Consider the following 22,510-nt stretch of genomic DNA (forward strand, 5'->3'; position numbering starts at 1 on the left):
TAAACTGATGTTGGAACTTGTATTGTGGCCTGAGTGCAATTTCCTGAAAAGTTTTCCTGCAGAGTCCCAGAAACTGAAAATCCCAGAAACTGAAGTAAGGGTGAAAACCTAGCCATGTGTTACTCATCAAATCCTAACAGATCTTCACTGTGTGGGTTTTACACCCTCCTACCAGGCGACTTTGTCTTTGCATTGTTCTGATGCAGGATGATGTAATGTATGACTATATTCTGTGACAAGTCCAGTATGTCATTTGTTTAAGTCCATTTTTTTAAAAACTAACGCACTCAATGGTCCTAGATTTCTCTTGCCTTGCAGGACTTTTACACAAACACAAATTGTGTTTGAAATAATGTACAAACTTGAGTCATGGACCATCTTTCTTTAATGGTAAGATCATCCCATTAACCCACTTTCAAGATTTAATTGGTTCCATTAAAATCTTCCTGTAAAAATACTTCTGTAAACTCGCTAAGGTCTTTGGTCAGTCGAATATGTGATCGGAATTTAAATACTATATCAGACTGTTAGAAGAACGCCTAGTGTATAGTACACAACACTGTGCACTCAAAAGACTTCATGAATCCAGTTGGTAATTTTCCTAAAGGAATGTATGTCCACATGAATATATGCAAACTCCTATTTGCTAGTACAGTTGAAATTGATAATTGAGTGTGATGTTTTAGATTGACATCCAGTGATTGAGGAGAAAATAAAGCACCTTTGAGCATCAGAGTTGGATATTGTCAAGACTGACAATTTCTTGCAAGTGTATATTTACCTCAGTCACAAAATCTCCAAATTTTATGTCCATTCTATCCACTTATTTGGGCAGTGGGATAATTTAGTGGTCAAAGTGTTCACTTGTCCTGCTTAAGACCTGCGGTCAATTTCCCACATGGGTACATTGTGTGAAGCTCATTTCTGGTGTCCCTCTGCCGTGATGTTGCTGGAATATTGCTGCAATAATGCTAAAGGCATTGTAAAACTAAAGTCAGTATCTATTTATGATGATTATTATTCACAAAAGAAATTGTTTCGGTTTGCTTTCAGTGACTCCATTCAGTGCACCTTCCAAGCACAATTACCAGCCTTAACTCAACTTCAGATTCTAACCAAAACTAAATATATTTTAAGTTTTCAATTTCAAATAGCCTTGTTAGGCATGTCCTTGACCAACACCTTGACCGTTGACCTACACATGAATACGTCGGTTGAAGGACAATCATGGATGGATGGTTGGATGAATGGATGAACAAACATCAACAATACAATGATACAATTATCAAGTAAGACATGCTAAATGTGTACATGTGTGTATCTTAGGCTTTGAAGCAAAACGTGTCGAATACAGGTAATGTATCAGATAGAATCTGTCTATGGTTGTACCTGTCCGAGAAGATTTACTGTAACAGAAGTCATGACTTGGTAATGAGAATGGCATATGATCATGCATGCCAGTTACTGAGATTAGTTTACTGGAAAGCTGTACAGACATACTGAGCAAAAAGCATAGCATTAAAACCGTATCCATCGGTTAGAACTACCTCACTCTCACAGTAAACAGATGAAACCTAAATGAAAGACTGTGTTGTACTTATATTATTGTTAAAATGAACAACATCGATCTCAGGGCCTAGTTTTTCTAAGCATTCTTCGCACTAAGATAGTCGTAAATGCTATACATTCACATTAACTGACGACAGTCTTACCACAAAGAGAGCTTAAAAAATGTAGGCCCTGGGCATCTTCCTCTTAATTCAGCAATCAAAGTAGAAAAAAGTAGATGGATGCTCATGCTGTTGATCACTGGATTCTCTGGTCCAGATTCCCTTATTTACAGAGTGCCTCCATATAGCTCTAATATATAGCTGAGTGGGGCATCAAACAACACATAAACAAACAAACAAACAAACAAACAGGAAAAAACTAACAATGGGACAGAATGGTGAAACTCCTTTTTAGGAGGTTAATTCTATGCTGAAACAGGTCATACTGTCCCACATTCAGCAGAAAGTGACTGACAGTAAGGGAAACATAAAACAAGTGTTCTCCATCATCAAGTCACACACTGAGACTTCAGTCCAGTGAAATTCCAGTGAATAAGTCCAAATAGCAGACTGAGTCTCTGGCAGACTTCTTCACTGAGAAGATTGACAAAATTGTTGAGTACACAGAATCTGTGCAAGCCGGTCACGATCCTCTGGAATGTGTCACCAGCTCTCTATCTTCCAACCTGTTTCAGTGGACGAGGTGTTTCAGGCAACTGCCAAAAAACATGTTCTTCAGATCCCATTGCAATATGACTCCCTAAAGAAATGCTTATCTGTTATCGTAACAGCAGTACGTGCTGTGATAAACCTCTCACTGAAGTGTGATCATTTACCAGTCTGCTTCAAGCAAGCCATCATCACACCTATGTTTAGATCCCACTACTGTCTTCAGCAACCTTCGCCCAGTGTCAAACCTACCATTTATATCCAAGGTGATGGAGAATGTTGTTCTATCACAACTACAGAGTCATGTTAGCGAATTGGGGCTGTTTGAGACCTATCATTCTGCATACAAGAAGGTCCATTCCATAGAGACAGCACTAGAGTGTGTTCATAACAACGTATTACGATCAATGGACAAGAGGGAAGTTGTGCTGCTGGTTATGTTAGATCTCTCAGCTGCTTTTGACTGTATGAATCTTGAAATCCTCTCACACCTACATCACACATTTGGAATAGGCCAATTGTGCAAGTGGACCGAATCACATCTTCAAGAACTATCAAAAATGATGTTCCACAGGGCTCTGTGTTAGGCCCTGTGCTGTTTTCACTATATCTTCAAGCCTTGGGCAATGTTATAAAGAAGAAATTTGATCTGACCTTAACCCCCTGGATGCCACAGGGACATATATGTCCTTCCTCTACATACGTCACTTGGAAGTCCAATAAAATTCTAAATATACCACGCATATATAAATACTTCACAGTTTTGAATTCTGCGGAAAATTCCCAGTTTCTTGATACCATCCACTATTACCTCAGACCAAGCTAAAGTGCTTAAACTCGCCTTTCAAAATAGGCTTCATCGTAAATGTCGCCATTTTTCAAACTGTACAAAATCGAGATTCACAGCGTTATTAGCAGTATGTTTTGAAATGTGAAAATCGGATAATTACTGGAAGTAATGAATTTCAAAAATAGCATATTAATGATCACTGATATCAAGTTTTCATGTAACCAGGAATGATAATTCTGAAACGTCACCGATGTACCCAGAATCGGTTGGGATGTTTTCGAAAATACACTTACACGAACGCCGAAGTGCGCTTTCCGCCATATTGGATAGTGTTTACAAAATCACGTTTCGAGAAGGCCGGTATTGAGAAGCCTATTATATCATGTATACTTCATAGTTAGCTACGACAAATGTATCACTGAACTCCCCATGCATCTTAGAATCAAATTACAAATGGTCTTTGTCACCAGTACCAACTGTCTAGACAAAACGAAACGAAATATGCTTTGTTTGAAAACGAACGCTGTGCTCGAAAGACAGCGCTTGACTGAAATGTAAACAAAGAAAAATTCCAATTTTACACTGCGTAGCATTTTCGGAAATTTTCCAACATCCAGCTCTCTAATCATTGCTTACAATGGCTCAATACGCTTAGTATATTCAGGGGAAGAGTATCGTGGCAAAAAAATAGCAAATTGAAAATAGAAACAATGAAATAATTTGGTAATTCATAAGAAACTGTCAAACTTTTAGTGCAGCGTGACGCCATGACTGACGCAAAATCACGCAGAACGACAACAGTACTTATCGGCATTTCTGGCTTCTTCCGTCATTTACAATGTAAACGATAAGAACATATAACAATACACAGATAGTCAGAATAATTCTGATTACTTACATCTCACATTTATATACAAAAGATCCCTGAATCAAGCAAAAAGTCGTCGCAAAATCCTGTGTACCCTTCTCAGCGAAGCCGCCATTTTGAAAGAAATCGGTCATCGGTAGTGATGTCACACGTCAACATTGTTGCACATATTAGGCAATTTCTTTGAGGTGAAGGTCGGTTGAACAAGAGTAAACACAATGCCCATACCATTCCGATTGCACTTTTAGTATTGTGATGTATATTTTGCGCATCGTTCAGATATTTTTTCATGAAATTGATTTCAGTATCTACATATATCCATGTTCAACACCATATCATGTGTGGATATAAGGTATCCGTTTTTATTCTTTGAAAGCTTTGGATTGTTTGAATAATATTTACATGGGAAATTGACTCAGTAAGTGTATTACACCACATTTTAAGCCTCTACACAAGTGTTGGAAGATCACACGTAGCCATTACTGCAACATATGCTTTAGTTCCCGTCATGTGCAATATTCAATACGTTGGGACAAATATTGCAGTTTCATATGAACAGGTTAATAAACAGCGATTTACTTCCAACTTATAAGTAGAACGGATAATATTAATGAAAATGATTTGTACATTTTATCAAATGTAGGGCCACACATACTACTATTTAAAGGAATTGTCTTGTTCATTGTATTGGTTTGTGTCGTTTTTATAGACAAAACTAATGTGAATATTAATTGACCAGGTGCGAGTTTGTCAAAACGTTTCATGATTCATTATCATTGTTTTTCGATAATAAAGTCAATTCAAATGCGATTAAAATATATCTGATGGCAGAATGTCTAACTCAAACTCGGAAATTGTTAAAAATATATAAATCAGGTCAAGTCTTAATTTGGACAAGCCTTACGTCCATTTTCTAATACTTCTTTACTGAAAAAGCGGTCTCTTTGTACTTTTCATTGCATACTTATGAAGGGAATTGATTTCATAATCATGAGAAGAAAAGTCTTTTTCCTAAATGAATACTCAATGAATATTCAGGTGTTGTGAAATTTTCATTTACGTTAAATTGATGCTAGACAGGTGCGCGTGTTGCTCACAATAAGATATGTAGTAAAACCGTGTAATTGTTGATATAATCAGGACACTATTTCAGTGATAAAACCATTCATTTCATATTTTGGCTAAAAAGTGTTGAATTCTGACACAGAAGCCGAGATCTTTTACACATTGAGTAGAAATTAGGTTAGATATATAATAATCAGCAACCAGGGTAGTCTTTTTCCGACGTCACAAAATGCACAAAACATGCCGTGACGTCAACTAAAATGTCGCATTATCTTCAGTTATTTCATTACGTTTGAATATGTGGCTGTTACTCCGTTAATAATGATGGAAAATTAATAAAAATACATATACACAAACAGGAGAATATGGGAATCTAAGAACTAAAATATGTATCGGATAGGGACATCCAAATCGCTATTGCCTGCTTTTTTATGTAGTACACTTGCATCTTTTCTTACAAATTGTGAAACTACCAAAAGGTATCCTCTCACATTGGGAAAATTTGTATTGGAATAGTTTGGTTCACTGTGAACAAAACATAACGAAAATATACTGTCCATATCCACAGCAAATTCTCTCCATGTGATCGGAGTTACATTGACCTAATGTAAACCATAGCTGAGTTATGCCCCCTTACCTTTATACGTGCATGACCTCTCTGTCGACGTTTGACGTCATAGTAGAAAATCGATTTTTGACATTTATTGCAGGTCATTTTTGATTTTGTGAGTAGGACGTTATGCATTGGCACATACATCCATTTCATATACACTTATGTCGTTCAGATATCAAGCTGTATTTTCTTCGCTCACACTTTGGGTAAAGATGCCAAATTAAAAAAATCGTAGCAGAGTGCTTTTATTGGTGTACGATAAAAAACTGAGAAATTTACTGTTTTTGAACACACACAAAAGTTTTGAACAACTTTTAGCAGTGTCTATTTCTCAAACCCCTGAGGTAGTCGCAATTATATTTATACCAATGGATAGGAAATCAAATATTCTACATGTCTGTGCAATTTCATAGCCGTACGCAAATCCAGGACCACGCGAGCGCAAATCTCGCACAACGTTCACTTTTCAAACCTTATGAAAATGTGCGCCTGAAAAAAAACTCGGCATCCAGGGGGTTAAGTACAATTATCTGGTACTATTTTCAGGTGTCTTACTCTGAGAGTTTGGGTTTTATTGTGAAAAAAGGTAGAACCCATGAAAAGTTCTAAAATTCCTACTATACTGAACTGTAGTCACAAATGTGAGATATGTTTCATCTGACTGCTTTCTTAAAGGCATTGTGTCTGTTGGAAAATGATTTCAGTAATATATGGCCACTCACGAAATAACAAGAAGACATAGACACTGGAAGGTGGGTACAGTCTGATCTTGTTCTGCCTCAATGAGATCAACATACACTGTGGAACTATCATGAGTAAATATACAATATTAATGAAGAACGTGTTAAATAATAAAAGCATATTAGTACCAGACCAATTTTTTTTTACAGATTTTTGTCCCCAGAAAGTCTAAAGGCAGGAGGAAAAATAGAACAAGTACAATTTCCAAAGTAATATTCCTTCTAAATATTAAAAGTATTTTACTTCTGGCATTTTACTAAGTGTATATAGAGATGGAAATAATTCTTGAATTGCTAATGTACCCCAGTACAGTGGCAGTTGTAAAACCACTTACCCTGATAATTTTTCCACTATACTAGCCAGTTTTCTTGTTGATTAAAAAAAATCCACTGGACACAGACACAGCATGATATACAAATTAGCTTGCCCGACCAAAAAACCCACTAGACTGGGATGTCCGGCAGTGGGTATTTTCGACCCCTGTTATATACCTTCTATTATAAAAATATTGAAACTCAATTACAATAGACAGCCCCAGACATAAACAATATCTAACATCTAAATCAGAATGCCATGTAAAAAAAAAAATACATCTCTGTCTATACAAAAGGTGCTGCAAAACCGTCGTAAACATTTACCTACCTGGAAAATGGTATATTTGTTTCCTTTAGAATGGGAAATGGGCAAGATAACCGTCTGGTGAAACACCCAGTTTATGCCACTCTAGTCAGTCATCTCCTTTTGCATGATTGTTCACAAAATACATGTCAAAATTGAAGCATCAGAGTTCTGCTCTATACCATCTTCCCTGCAAGGCTGTCACTGTTGTGTTCATACACTTTGAAAAATTAGCTTTAAATTGTAACAATCCGGTGAAAACAATGTTCCAAGGAATCCCAAGTTAGTCTCATGTACACAATCTTTGTCAAAGCACACTATCAGTGTCGCTTTCTTGCTGCATGGCAGTGTTGGGTCTTGTTTGTAGAATCATAAAAATCAACAGTCTTTGATGAGATAGAGCTTGTAGGTCTATCAGTAAAGGATATACTTTTCTGTACTGCAGGGTTCAGATTCAACAGTCAGTCATGTATTTTCCACTGTCTCTTCAAATTTCAAACTTTAGCGAGATGTAAACACTGGCTCATCAGCCATTTCAAAGTGTTGCACAGCTTCCAAGAAGCATAGGTCAGATGATTCCATTATAGCATGGCAAGAGGGTACATTAATATGGCACACAAAACAGTAGACTGGTTTCAGTCATGTGGAGTTTGGATTATTAAAACCAAGCTCTCAGGTATTACATTATTGAATAAACAATAGTTTGTTTTCTTTAGACAGAATATGTATTTATGTTGAAATGTTAAAAATTATGAACGGCACAAACCACTCCCTTCCCAGATGAGTTCATTTTGCCTCTTGTCCAGTGCAGATTATGCTGTGTCTTATGAAGAGTAGGAAGTTCTATTTTAAAAGGGTAATGGTAGAATGGTAATAAATCTGGAGTGTTTGAAACTCAGGGACATGCTCTGCTGAATTGATGGCAACTAAATATTTCAACTGAAACCTTGTGCTAAGCATTTGGTTCCAGCTGAAATTCAGTCGCCATCAATTCAGTACAGCATGTCTTTTATTTTCAAACACACTAGGTTTATCTAATATATGAATATGACAGACAAATCTGTAAAACAAAAGGTATAATTGGTTTGGTCAAAAGTTGGAATATAAGTTTAGTAACCCTTGTATTGTATTGATGTTAAAAAAAAGCTTAGTTTTAATGTTTTTCTGCATTTATCAGCATACAGCTATTTATATTCAGTGATTTAATGCTAACATATATGCTGAGAAAAGTTAATTCCATCTTCTTAGAATTAATTTAAAAAGAACGTGAAATAACCATGTTGAAGCCAGATCAAAAGAAATTCATCTCGAGTGAGAGAAATGTTATGTTACAATTCAGATTAGTAAAGAGAAAAGATCATAAATATAAGAAGACAATGGTTAGTTCTAAGGAACTCAAGGGTCCACAACTTTCACCTTGTCATAGCCATAGTTTGTCAATGTTTGTTTATGTGTCCGAGTCTGATAGGAATATAAAGAAACATCAAGGGTACGTCAACCCATCGGCCCCAAGAGACCACTGAACAATGTATTTAACTTACCGAACACTTCAGTGTTATTTTTTAACTGTTTGAAGCTCAATTTTGCAGACGACAAGAAAAACAGGTTTAGATTTATCTCCCTTCTTTTGATTTGTATTTGCTGAACACTGGTAATTCCTGTACATCATATGTGATTCCATGTTATTAAAGAAGAAGAATTACAACTGGGAAGTACCAAACAAGTTTGGCCTTCCCAGTGGAGTACACAGAAATGTTACTTGCGTGTAAGTGGAGTGCATTGAAAATAATAGAAAAGCACACAGCCAATCAGAAAACGACATTTATGTCTGACTTACGATAATAATTACTGTATGTAAAACAAGATCAAATGAAATTTGTCCAGTGCACTAGAACATTTTTGGGATATTTCCGCAACTGATTCTGAAGTCTGATTAAATTGTTACCGACAACACCTTCTAAGATACCACCTTAACAATTCTCACATTCTTGTCAGGTGACAAGAACAGTGGTGTTTGTAATGGCCACCAGTAGAAATACCAGAAAGAGGATGTTATCCAACTTCTGAGAATCCAAGTTGTGGAGTCTGCCTTTCACCTTTGACACCGCTGTGCAGTTATCCCCCTCTGTCTTGTCTGCCACAGTTGAGACTCTCTTGTGATCTCCCTGGACTTTGTTGTTCCTGATCCTGAGGGTTGTTATGACAACCAGGAGTGCCAGGAAGCTTTGAAGCAGGATACAGATGAGATAGATCATGATCTTTGGAACTCTAGTGAATGTCCTTGGCATGATGTCGTAGACAAAGTTGAGGAAGACAGCATGTGACACAAAGATGGAAACCAGAAAGGATACTTTCTCTCCAGAATCAGCAGGAAGAATGAAGACAAAAGCATTCATGATGGAGGTCAAGGCCATCGGAATAATGATGCTTAAGACATAGAATAGACTTTGTCTCTTCAGGGTCAAGGTCACTGATTTAATCTCAAAACCATCTATGTATATGTTTTTGTTTGTCACATTCTTCAAAACCCATTCAGACTTCTTCATGAGAATAGAATTATAGGCTGGATTTCTCGTCAGTTTTGTTGATAAATTCACAAACTCTTCAACAGCAAAAATATTCAGTTCACAATTTTGTTCATCAAAAGGAAAATCAAAGGCATCGGTAACACATATTGTTCTAAATTTGTCCCTCATCACCATGACAACAGTCCCATTGTGTGTTACATAGACAGATGGTTGTGGAGGGAGGGATATCCCAGTGTTACCCTCAGCATTCAGAAGAGATATTTCTGGTATCCATATTGGAGTCGGGTCAGTAGAAATCCTATGAACATCATGTAAGGATTTGTTCCAAGCAAGACTCAAGTCAGCCCACATTAACGAAACCGTTCCAGTGAACGTAAAGATTTGGTTAACTGAATCAAGGCTGAGAATGCCTCCTGGTGTGAAGAAGAGAGTCACGTTGACTGATGACAGTCCATCTAAAAATGGTGGCATTTTTGCTTGTGTATAGTTGATTGAGTTGTGTATGTCTGTCCATGATTCCCTCATCTTTGAGCATGCTGCTAGTTGGACAAACAGTATCCAAGAAATGCAGAAACACATATTTGCGTCAGTTCTTGGTAGCTGGTATCAAGGAAAAGTAGAAATTCAGAAATGATGTCAGTTTTTGTCTTGGAGAATCCAGGAGAGGTAAAAACACATATAATTGTGTCAGTAATTGCAAAAACACATGCAGTTGTGTCAGCACTTGCCCACGAGTAACCAGAGAAGTTAGAAAAAGTGAATTTTGTCCGTTCTTGTCAACGGTGAGCTGAGAATTGACCTCGCTGATTGGAGGCAGGATGGTATTGATGAAGACCTCTAGAACATTAGGAGGATAGCAAAAGATAAGTTTTAGGCAAACAAGAAACAGTTTTATGACTTTGATATAGCTGATAACATGATAGCCAAGCAACACAATCAAGACACGTACAAGCTACGTATTTGCTGAGATCAATCAGCTGACGATTGCTAAGTGCTTTCTGTACTTGAGTCACTAATGGTTGCTTACACAAGTATTCAAAAAACACTAAACTGATATTAGAACTTGTATTGTGGCTTGAGTTTGTTAGAAAATTGCTTAAATGAGACTGTTTTCATTTCATTGAAATTTTAATTATGTAGAATGTTGCTAGAAGTTTTGTGGGTTTTACACCCTTCTATCAGGCGACTTTTAGCACTGTTCTGATCTGGGGTGATGTCGCTTCTGACTGATTTCATTGATGAGTTCAGTATGTCATTCAAGTCCATTTTTTTAAAGTAATACACACAGTGGTCTTCAGATTTTCTCTTGCCTTGCATGACTTTTACACAAACTCTAATTGTGGTTACACATACTGAAATAATGTGTTTGTCATACAAGCCAAATGGTCCATCTTGGTAATAACATCATTCCATTACCCCACTTCCAAGATTTAATTGGTACCTGTAAAATCTTCCCGTATTATATATACTGAGTCAAAAAAGAAACTTAACAAAATGAGACAGATCTCATCAATGCAGTAATAACAATTTAAATATCTTACCATCTCTTGTTCTTTTATAGTGCCCTGGAGAAAGAATGTGAAGTTTCTCTTTTGATTTGGTATACTTTGGTAAACTTGATAAAAATAAGGTCTTTAGTCAGTCGAATATATTATCATAACCGATACTGTGTCACAGTGGTAGGTGCCAGAAGAACCCCTAATGGACAGCACACAACCCTGTGCACTTAAAAGAACGCAAGAATCCATTGGTGTATGACCAAATGGTGGCCACATGCATACCTGCAAACACCTAGTGGCAGGTACAGCAATGAGCGGAGAACTTTTGCACAAAATACTGTGACTATGTGTCCCAGTCGACCCAGCTGTGGATGGTTACCTAATGAGAATGGGAAAGCAACATGATCTTGGTGTGCCTAGTGGCTTCAAGATTTGTATAAGAGTTGTGACATCCAATGGTTGAGCGGAAGATACAGCACCTTTGAGCTTTTGAGCTGAATATTGGCGGCATACAAATACATGTATCAGCATAATGATTGAATGAAGACTCTAAGTCAGACTTAATCAGACCAAGCATGTCCTGTACTGCTGCTTAAATGTCAAGACTGAGAATTTGTTTCAAATGTATATTTACCTTCAGGTGTATTGGTTATTGAAAATGGCCACCAGCAACGATGAACCCCACCCCCACCCCAATGTCGAGAAAACGGCCACTGCTTCTAGAGAAAATGGCCCCTAAGCCAAGAGAAAACGGCCATTATATATAACAGAAAACTACTTGTAGTTTATTTTACTTTAATTCATCTCTCATACAATTTTATAATAATATAACAAAGTTGACACATAGTTCAGTCTGTTCTCATATTCTCTTTCTGTAATTTCAAAGTTTACATATCGATCACTGGTCCATGCATATTACTCATTTGGTCAGGAGTTCTTTTGCGGTGATTTGGGAAAGGGCAGGGACATGTTTTGGGTTTTTTTATAAATATTTTTTTATTCATGAAAATATAAATAACATGGATATGGACCAGCACAACGAGCCAAAGGTATATGTAAGCGCCTCTCCATTAACTATAATATAATACATTCAAAATTTTATACAGTACAAAGGCAATGAATTATTTTAGAGAAAAGCCAAAAAAAACCCAGTTATTTCCACAAAGGCATGAGATCATTAATATTCGGGAAATAAGTCTACACAAGTTGCATTAAAAGGGTTCATAGTAATTATAGTCTAGGACAATTTGAATCTATTTGAAAGCAGTACATATTTATGAACAGAGCCAAGACTAAGTTGATTAATTCTGTTGCTTGAAGGTCGATTCCCTTGAAGAACTGAATTTAAGTCAAAGCCATTAGTGTAAAAATATTGATGATCTTAAGTCATATTAAGGTCAAGAAAAGAAGTAATGGAGAGAGTCTTGCAATGGATACCCACATGCATAGTATCTGAAATATGTCCATCAAGTCACTACACCCCAGTCTGAGGTGAGCATGAATTATTTGACAAAATCTAGATCCAAAGTTTTTGTCACAGAGAACATGTCTTTCTTTGGTCTGTAGTCATTTATTGAATAAATTTACTGATTCTGAGTTAATTATTTCAGGTGGTAAATTGTCCCATAAGAATATGGTGTTTGGTATAAAGCATACGACTCTGAATGGCGAATACTATCAGAAAAATGTTCTGGAATTAAACCAGATAAGTGGTTTGGTGTAAGACTGTTATTCATTTTGTAGAATAAAGTAAGTTTCTTGATTTCTCTACACTTAACTAATGGTATGAAATTCGCCTTATTGTAGATTTTTTCATGACTAGTTGCTCAGACTGCTTCACAATTCGTTCTTAGAGTGTCTAATTGTAAATTTTCTAAAATAATTGATTGCTCTGTCGTACAGTTGTCCCATATGTGGCAACAATAATCGAAGTGTGGAAGTATGTAGTATGTATACATATATTCTAATGTATGTTTTGTTAATCCATATTTAAAGCTTCTTAAACACTTTACCATAGGACTTACAACTTTTACTATCTCTTCAGTTTGTTTTTTCCAATAACAATCTTTTGGAAGATAAACCTAAATGTTTACGGAAATATACTTCATTTACTTGAGTTTATTTCATTTCGATGGGTGAACATACAGGGGATTTCTTGTGTCGAGACATTACAATGAAGAAGAGTGGGACCATTTTCATTAATGGACCAGAATGAACGAAGCTATGAATTGGCAACAGTTGGAAGAATGGCATGAAAGAGTATTTGCATGGCATATATATATATATATACATCAAAATTGAGATCAGTTGGATTTTTGTGTTTACTCTTCTCACGATTCCAATTACCCATCCTGACGCTTGAGGTTGTCCTGATAACCTCAGAAGCTGGCTGGTTGATCAGGGTTAAGCGTATCTGTCATCACCTCTTCTACTGTAGTGGCAACCGACAGTAAGGATTATCTTGGGCAGGAGCCTTCACCTGTCAGCAAATAATTATTGAATAAACACAGAAATATGTTATCATTACTCGGTGGATGGCAGTGAAAGCATTAGATAAGATGATCTATTCTTTTATGTACCTGTTTCCTGACTCTCACATCGGCCAACACACCTGGAGTAGCAGGGTGGTTATGTGGTCGTTTACCAGGATTGAAGTTCTCTTCATCTTGTTGAATAACAGGTGTTGGTTTTATTCCTAGCACTGCATTGCCAAATAGTAGATGTTTTCTTCGTATGCCGGAGATCGCATTATTACTTTTCACACTATGTCACTATGTATTTTCGGTTTTATTTACCTTAAGTACAACGGAGTATCTGGCTGTTTTGACGAGTTTTCTCTTCCCTTTCTGATACCCCAGACTCACAATCTCATAACTGACGGGGGTATCCACGGATGTGTCCAGGTTGTGTCTGAGTAGATAAAACAAATTGTGTAGACAAAACAAAAAAGTGTTATGATAATTGCCAACATAATACATATGTTACGATAATTGTTTAAATGATCTGAAACAAAAAATAGTAATGAGGGATTACCTTTCCTGCATGGCCACAAGTTCTTCAACTGGTGTAGGCAGCTAGACTGTGATATTTCTAGGTTGGAAATATCAGGAACACAGTCAATGATGATTCTACAGATGACAATAGATACTGCAAATTTAACATTCGCAATATCTGCCTTGATGTCAGCATCTTCTGTTACCAAATATATGTCAACATCATCAATATTGGAAGACTGGTGTTCCTGAACTGGAACGTCTCTATACTCCTTGCACATGAATGGCTCAAGTTAACATTCGCAATATCTGCCAAAATATTGTTGCTGTGACTCCTTTATTAATGCTGTTCATATCACTCGTCACTTAGAGAGGTTTTCCATGCAACCTGGCTGACATTTGATATACCCTTTGGAAAATGTTGGCGAAACTTTCAGCAACTTTTAATGAGACCTAGACTGAAACAAAAATCACTGTGTGTGAAATGCTCTTTGAGCTTCTGACTATAATGTTTTATATCACTTAATATCATGTCTCCAAATGGTGTTTTATTTCAGCGGCAATAGAGGTAGGTCTAAGTATGGGATTATTAATAAGTTTACAGATCTATATCTGTGAAAGTAATTGGAAACAATTAGCTTGATGGCATGTTATCATGAATATATGACCTTCACATCGGATATAATCAGTAGTGAAAATGGAGGTTACTTGTAAAATGAGTTTCTAATGTTGAGGGTCACACTAATCAAGTTTCAGTTGAAGAAGGACCCAGTGTCTGAACTACTCAACCACAGAGAATTTGTTCTTGAAATGTGATGCATCATCTGAATGAAGAATTTGTTCATACTTAAAGTTTGTCCATGTATCGTCCAAAGTAGTTTCACCTGTGTTGTTTCATCTCAATTCCAAACAAGGTCAGTTCATCTGATACCAGGACAAATAAAAAAATGTTGTGGATCTGATTACACACCTTTAAAGTAGGAATGTTTTTGCTTTTTATATCTTGTTTAGAAGTGAGCTACATAACACATTTATCAATGTGTAATTGTTTATAGAATCAAGCTTGCAACCATCATGTCTACTTTCTCTATCAGAATGACTGATGTCAGTCGGTGCCGAGAAAAAACAATGGTACCTGCAGCTGAAAGCTTCTTTTATACATACCACTTAAACATAAAATTAGGGTCGGCACCAGAATTCAAGAGTCATTTGGGTAATTGGTAATTGTAATTTTTTCAGCCCCAAGGTTTGTTTCACTTCTAATCAAGAGTTCTTTCACCCAAATAATTGAATAGACATGGAGGAGAATGGTAGTAATGTTTAAATCTGTTAATCCCGATTGGGCAGTGACTTTCCAACAATCATGAAAGTGCTATTGTGTCAGTGTTGAGATGGCACATAGGACTTGAGCTTATATCTACTCTAATCTCATCTTGTCATGCTTAAAACCTGAACCAATATCTAAATAAGTCTACACTGAATTAGACATTACACTTACATTTAAGTCATAGCTCCATTTGCGTGTGATGGCAGGCAGTTGTTGTGATTGTGCGATTCTATGGGCACTGTAGCCTCTGTGATGTAAAACTTTGTGGTTGACAAATTCTGAAAAATCGCAAGCCCACAGGCCATAGGTGTCATCGCACAGGCTCCGCACGGAGACTGCACAGTGATTGTGTGGTAAACACAACTTTGTATTTCCATAATATTGCAGAGCAACTGCATGATCACTGGCTCTGTATGATGTCAGTGCAGTGGCTGCAGAAACCATATGGAAACTGCATCATTTCCATACGATCTTTATGAGATCTTAGTAACCTTAGTGCAATGTTTAAGAATGGGAGTTAAAGGTTAAGCTTAGTAAGGATGTTTTGTGAAATGAGTGGCTAAGTCACTTTTTGGTTGGTAATGGTGTAAAAATCTATATCAGACTGTTGAGTAGACAAGAAGTTGTTAGGAATGAAGATTTGATAGATATCAACTTCTTTAATATGGGAACACAACGTTTCAGAGTTAATGCTTACTCCTTCATCAGGTGATTGAGAATGGGGTTCAGAGCTATATTTATATGTACAGGTAAACAATAACAAAGTAACAAGTGGAATGAATTAGCGAAAGCTGGAAGCCATTATAAAGAAGCACTGATAGGAAGCCGACAGTTATGATAACAATGATGGAAGCCAATGGTAATTGCATTACACATGATAGGATGATGTTTACATAATACAGATTGGGGATGAAGGACGATGTACATGATTGGGGATAAGGATGGAAGCCAATGGTGATTACATTACACATGACTGGATTATGTTTACATAATCAGATTGGGGATGAAGGACGATGTACATGATTGGGGATAAGGATGGAAGCCAATGGTGATTACATTACACATGATAGGATGATGTTTACATAATACAGATTGGGGATGAAGGACGATGTACATGATTGGGGATAAGGATGGAAGCCAATGGTGATTACATTACACATGACTGGATTATGTTTACATAATACAGATTGGGGATGAAGGACGATGTACATGATTGGGGATAAGGATGGAAGCCAATGGTAATTACATTACACATGATAGGATTATGTTTACATAATACAGATTGGGGATGAAGGACGATGTACATGATTGGGGATAAGGATGGAAGCCAATGGTGATTACATTACACATGATAGGATGATGTTTACATAATACAGATTGGGGATGAAGGACGATGTACATGATTGGCGCTAAGGATTGAAGCCAATGGTGATTACATTACACATGATAGGATGATGTTTACATAACACATGCACATGATTTACATGATTGGGGATTAGGGATGATGATGTACAAACACAAGCAGATAAGGGGGTGATGTACAAACACAAGCAGATAAGGGGGTGATGTACAAACACAAGTAGATAAGGGGAAGGTGTACAAACATAAGTTGACTATATATTGGCACACTGTTGTGTCAACACTAATGAATTACATCAATGGAATGTACACCGATAGATAAGATTAATTTATCAACAAGTCTCAGGCTCTTGGTAGGTACACTCCTTGGTCCCGGTTGATAGCTGGTTTCTGCCTCCGGATCTCGATGGCCTCTTTTAGTTTCCTTTGGCGCCATTTGTTGTTGTTGGTAGATAGTATCCTAGTGTCCTCCCATCAAAGTGAATGTCCAGGGCTCTTGAGAATGTGTTCAGAGATGGCCGATTTCTGGTCGAGTTTGCTGACGGAGGTCTGGTGTTCCTTCCTTCTGGTGTTGATTGGTCTCAGCGTTTCTCCAATGTATAGGTTGCCACAGTTGCAAGGGATCTGGTAGATGCATCCTCTTGGGTTAGGGTGTTCACAGCTGGGTCCTTTACCGTTGGCTTTTAGGTAGGTCATGATGGTTTTGCCGCTGGAGAAGGTGACATTGATGCCAGCTTTGGTCTTGATGAGGCATGATAACTGATGACTGATGGGGCCAAGGTAGGGTATGGTTTAACTTGATGGGTGATGGAGAGAAGGCTTGAGACGGGGTTCTCGGTCCTTGAGGGTCTTGTTGATGGTGGCTGTGACGAGTTGGGCAGGGTAACCGTTCAGTGTAGTGAATGTCTCTCTGAGGTGGTCCAGTTCACTGTTTAGGGCACCAGGATGGCAGAGGGCTTTGGCACGTCTGGTAAGGGTGGCGATGATAGCTTGCTTGATCTGAGGATGATGGCAGGAGTTGTAGTGGATGTACTGGTCAGTGTGTGTCGGTTTGCAGTATATTGAGGTTCTGAGTCCATCGTCTGTGGTGTGGAGGGATACATCAAGGAAAGGCAGGTGTTGGTTGGTCTCAGTCTCCATGGTAAACTGGTAAACCATTACAAATATGATATCAAGCAGTTACCTTTGTTCAGGGAATGTGTCTCCATACATACACTTAGGAACAATATCCCACACATCTAAAGCTGCACAAATTTGTTCAATCCCACCTGTCTTTGCAGACATTGTATGTTTGGAAACATACGCATGGCAGGATATCTTGAAATATCTTCATCTCTTCACTGATCATGTAAGTTTGTTTCACATGTTTCACATGTTTCACATGTTATCTGTTTTATGTATTTCACATGGGTGTCGTGTGTTTCATGCGAGTGTCACATGCTTCACATAGGTATCATGTATCATGTATTTCACATGGGTTTCCTGTGTTTCACATGGGTATCATGCATCATGGGTATCATGTGTTATATGTTTCACATGGGTATCATGCATCATGTGTTTCACATGGGTGTTATGTGTCATGTGTTTCATGGGTATCATTTGTTTCACAAGGGTATCACGTGGTATGCGTTTCATGTGGGCATCATGTGTCATGTGTTTCACATGGGTGTCATGTATTTCACATGGGTATCATGTGTTTCACATGGGTACCAGGTGTCATGTGTTTCACATGGGTATTATCTGTCATGTGTTTCATGGGTGTTATGTGTTTCACATGGGTATCATGTGGCATGTGTTTCACATGGGTATCATGTGGCATGTGTTTCACATGGGGGTAAGAGTTCTACCCGTACCCCACATCCCAGTCAAAAGCCAAAATTACACATTGACATGCATACCTGACCCTGAATATACATTTGATAAACTAGAGCAAGTATAAAAACAATAAAAAAACTTACTTCAGTGTTGGAATATTACACTGGGGAAGATGGAAATATTCTATGTGAAATGAGGGGGTTGTGGGTGGAACTCTTTCCCACATGGGTATCATGTGTCATGTTTAATATGTTTCACAAGCGTGTCATGTGTTTCACAAGGATTTCATGTTATACATGGGTGTCATGTTTCACATTGGTGTCATATGTTTCGCATTGGTGTCATGTGTCTTACATACATGTCATGTGCTTCACATGGATGTCATGTTTAATGACAGGGTCTGGACTTAAGTCTTGGTGATCAGTCTGCTGTCACCACTAGTTACTGCTTGTATTAAAGTCATTAGAAGAGAACAGCATCAAGTGAATGACAACTAACACAGAAGTGTAGAGCTGTTATGATAAAACATGGATGGCAAAAAGGACCTGTATTGAGTGCAATTTGCTGGAAAATATCTGTTTGCTTTCATAAAGTGAGCTTCATTGTTTCAAGATGATGATGATGATCATGGTGTGTGTGTGTGTGTGTGTGTATGTACACACACTAAACCAAACTAAACAGAATACGTATACACACAGACACATGTCCACACATAATGATGCACAGAGATAGATAGATGGGAGACAATAAAATTACGTTTGTGACATCATCATTGACGTCATAGTGACTGTCATGTAAGATGTAAATACATTATGGTTTCAGTGCATAAATGCAAATAATATGACCAAGTATAAGAATTAAAGAATATGTTTTGTAGCTGACACTGACATGCTGTGATTACGCTGGCTATGTTGAAATTCTGCTGACAGAGTAACATTGACTAGTGGTAGGGGTTTTACTTCCCTATAAGGGTATACATAAAGTAGCAGAGTGATTGTGACCCACGAAGATTTGGGGTAGAATAGTTCTTCAGCAACCCATGCATGCCACAAAATGTGAGGATGCTTGTCGTAAGAAGCGTCTAACGAGATCATTTGGTCAAGCTCTCTGACTTTGTTGACATGTCATCAGTTCCAATTTGCATGCATAGATGCTCATGTTGTTGATCAATGGATTGTCTGGTCTAGACTCAGTTATTTACAGACTGCTGCCTTATAACTGGAATATTGCTGAGTGTGGCATTAAACTAAACTCACTCATGCACCCAGAGTCATTCAGCAACGAAATGCTCACAGTTGCTATGATTATGTCCCTATGAATGAATCATTGTCATCACAAATTTCCAAGGATGGCAATTTTCCACAAATCTGCAGATTTAAAGGCAAGTCAATTGATTTTTATATTTGTCTAAATCCAAGGAGAAAATATTTAGTTTGGGATTGTGAGGTTCTGCTTATTGACTAAAGTACCCACATCTGTGCCGCTTTGGCTATCAAATTTCAGAATTTCACTGGAACATTGTTGTAGTACCCCACACCCGTGGCTAATTTTCAACTGAAGTCACTTTCAGCTGTTGCCATTCCTGAATTTCTTTGGGTGAATACAACTGATGTCCAAGCATTTTTATCTAATATGACTAGATATGCCTTCATAAATAGGTGGTTCAATTGAGCAACATTGAATAGTTAAAGGTCACATGCAACACTTATTCATGACATATAATATACACTGCTGCTTTAAAAAAAACCCAAGTAAACAAAATTATAAGCGTACAATCGCGATTCAAGAGTGCAATATTTTGTACTTGGGTTTACTTCCCCCGAAACGAAGCCCTCGGGAGACCGAACCCAGTCATAGTGGGGGGATGTGCACTCAAGTGTAACGTACGTTTCCAATTGGCTGTTTCATTTGCTGATACGCTGAGGACTCATTGTGTGTACAGAAAGATGATCTGTTTGATGGGCATTTTAGAAGTAAAGCGAGTCACAAGAAAGTAAGATTCTTTATGGATAACAACTTTTTTGTGTGTACTTGATGCGTCGTTTCAGTATGGATTCATATACTGTTGTCAAACAAAATCATATACACTAAAAGAAGTCCATGAAGAATGTATATAGAGATGTTGGGGTTTGAAAATACATGTTCTCGGAATTTGTGGTCGATCCCATAAAAAATCATGTCAGTAGAGATGGTAAACTACTGCGTGCCTGGAATCTGTCATTCGTCCAGGTACAAAGCAGGACTTGAAACCGACAAGAATTTGCACCAGTTTCCGTCAGATCCAGTCATCCAAAAAAATGAATGTAGTTTGTTTGCATCCCACAAACATAAAAACATGTCATGCGTATCACACATGCCTAATTACATAATGTGGCAGAGACGGGACTTGGGTGCACGAGTCATAAATCAACTTATTTTCTTTATGTTGTATGGTCTGATAGGAGTTAAGTTCAAATTGCATGTGGTCAATGATTGAAACTGTGTATTGCATGTTGTCTTTAGCAGACAGGCAGGCAGACATAAAGGTGTGAATAAACCAGACACTGAGCTTTCTTTGTGACAGAGACTGCTTACCACAATCAACAAGTTTGTATTTTTACGAAATGAGTAGACTATTTACTTGTTTGTGTACACAACCAAGATTAGATTACTGCTCATGACCTCAGACGCTGGGCATGCATACTGTTTCAAGCTCCGCAAATCTATTCACTGCACATGCGTTATGGACGCAGCGCAGCACAGCTGTTGAAACCAGTTTTCCCCCAGCGCTGTGGGGAATTTAGTGAAACGTTTGAACGATTTTGCAGGCTTTTTTTCATCGCGTTTTTTTTTCAACTTTATAGGTTGAATTGGCATTTTTTATGATTTGTTTTGGTACGTGCATACCAAAAGGCACCAGAATCTGCAAAGTTGTGTGCATGTGACCTTTAAATATAGTTATAATATTGGTTGCAAAAAGACACAGGTGATGTAGAATGTAGCTGTTGAATTGTTTTAGTATTAAACATGTTCATAAATATATATTTCTATGTACTTGTCAGTTGATATCAAACATATTGTCTGACAGTTACATATGTTTTGGAAACATTAGGCCAGATGTATTTTATTTCTTGTTTTACAGATCCCATGGTTATACTTTTTGAAGAAAAAGAAAAAAATAAGCATGATGTTTCTCACTGAACGATAAAATCCTGATGTTTTTATTGGCCAAAAATGTAAAATGAAAATTTTTTTGCCCCCTAGACACTTCATAAATTGCCAAACATAAAATACTTTTAGTATTTGAAGGAATATTACTTTGACTGGCGACTTTTTATTTCCTCCTGCCTTTAGGGGGTTTTTTTTAGGGCAAAAGCCTGTAAAACAAGAACTTATAAAAAATGGCCAGACCTTAAGAATATTTTGACAAAATGCAGATGGACTATGATCATATTGTTTTAACTAAAGCTGTCTCAATATAACAGCTTAGCTATTTTTAATAACATGAAAGTTACTTAACAATGAAATACTAAAAATAACTAGGTGTGTTTGACAATTCTGCTGCTGAAGAAAAGTGCAAAAGGTGTGCACATAGATGTGAGTCAGGCAACAAAAACAACAGTGTTGATAATGGCCACCAATAGAAATATCACAAAGAGGATATTATCCAACTTCTGTGAATCCATGTTATGGAGTCTGCCTTTCATCTTGGGCACCCCTGTGGAGTTATCCCCAACTGTCTTGTCTGTCACAGTTGAAACTCTCTTGTGATCTCCCTGGACTTGGTTGTTCCTGATCCTGAGGGTTGTTATGACAGCCAGGAGTGCCAGGAAGCTTTGGAGGAGGATACAGATGAGATAGATCATGATCTTTGGAACTCTGGTGGATGTCCTTGGCATGATGTCATAGACAAAGTTGAGGAAGACAGCATGTGACACAAAGATGGAAACCAGGAAGGATACTTTCTCTCCAGAATCAGCAGGAAGGATAAAGACAAAGGCATTCATGATGGAGGTCAAGGCCATTGGAATAATGATGCTTAAGACATAGAAGAGACTTTGTCTCTTCAGGGTCAAGGTCACAGATTGAATGTTTG

At 37.5% G+C, this 22,510-nt stretch overlaps 1 protein-coding gene across 1 annotated transcript in view; it reads left to right on the top strand.

Moving 5' to 3' along the window:
• LOC137295934 (leucine-rich repeat serine/threonine-protein kinase 2-like) overlaps nt 1-22,510 on the top strand; it is a 187,241-nt gene that overhangs the window by 43,814 nt on the left and 120,917 nt on the right. The gene's annotated exons all lie outside the window — the stretch shown is intronic.

This window comes from Haliotis asinina, chromosome 9, assembly GCF_037392515.1.
Source record: "Haliotis asinina isolate JCU_RB_2024 chromosome 9, JCU_Hal_asi_v2, whole genome shotgun sequence".
Classification (NCBI taxonomy): Eukaryota; Metazoa; Mollusca; class Gastropoda; order Lepetellida; family Haliotidae; genus Haliotis; species Haliotis asinina.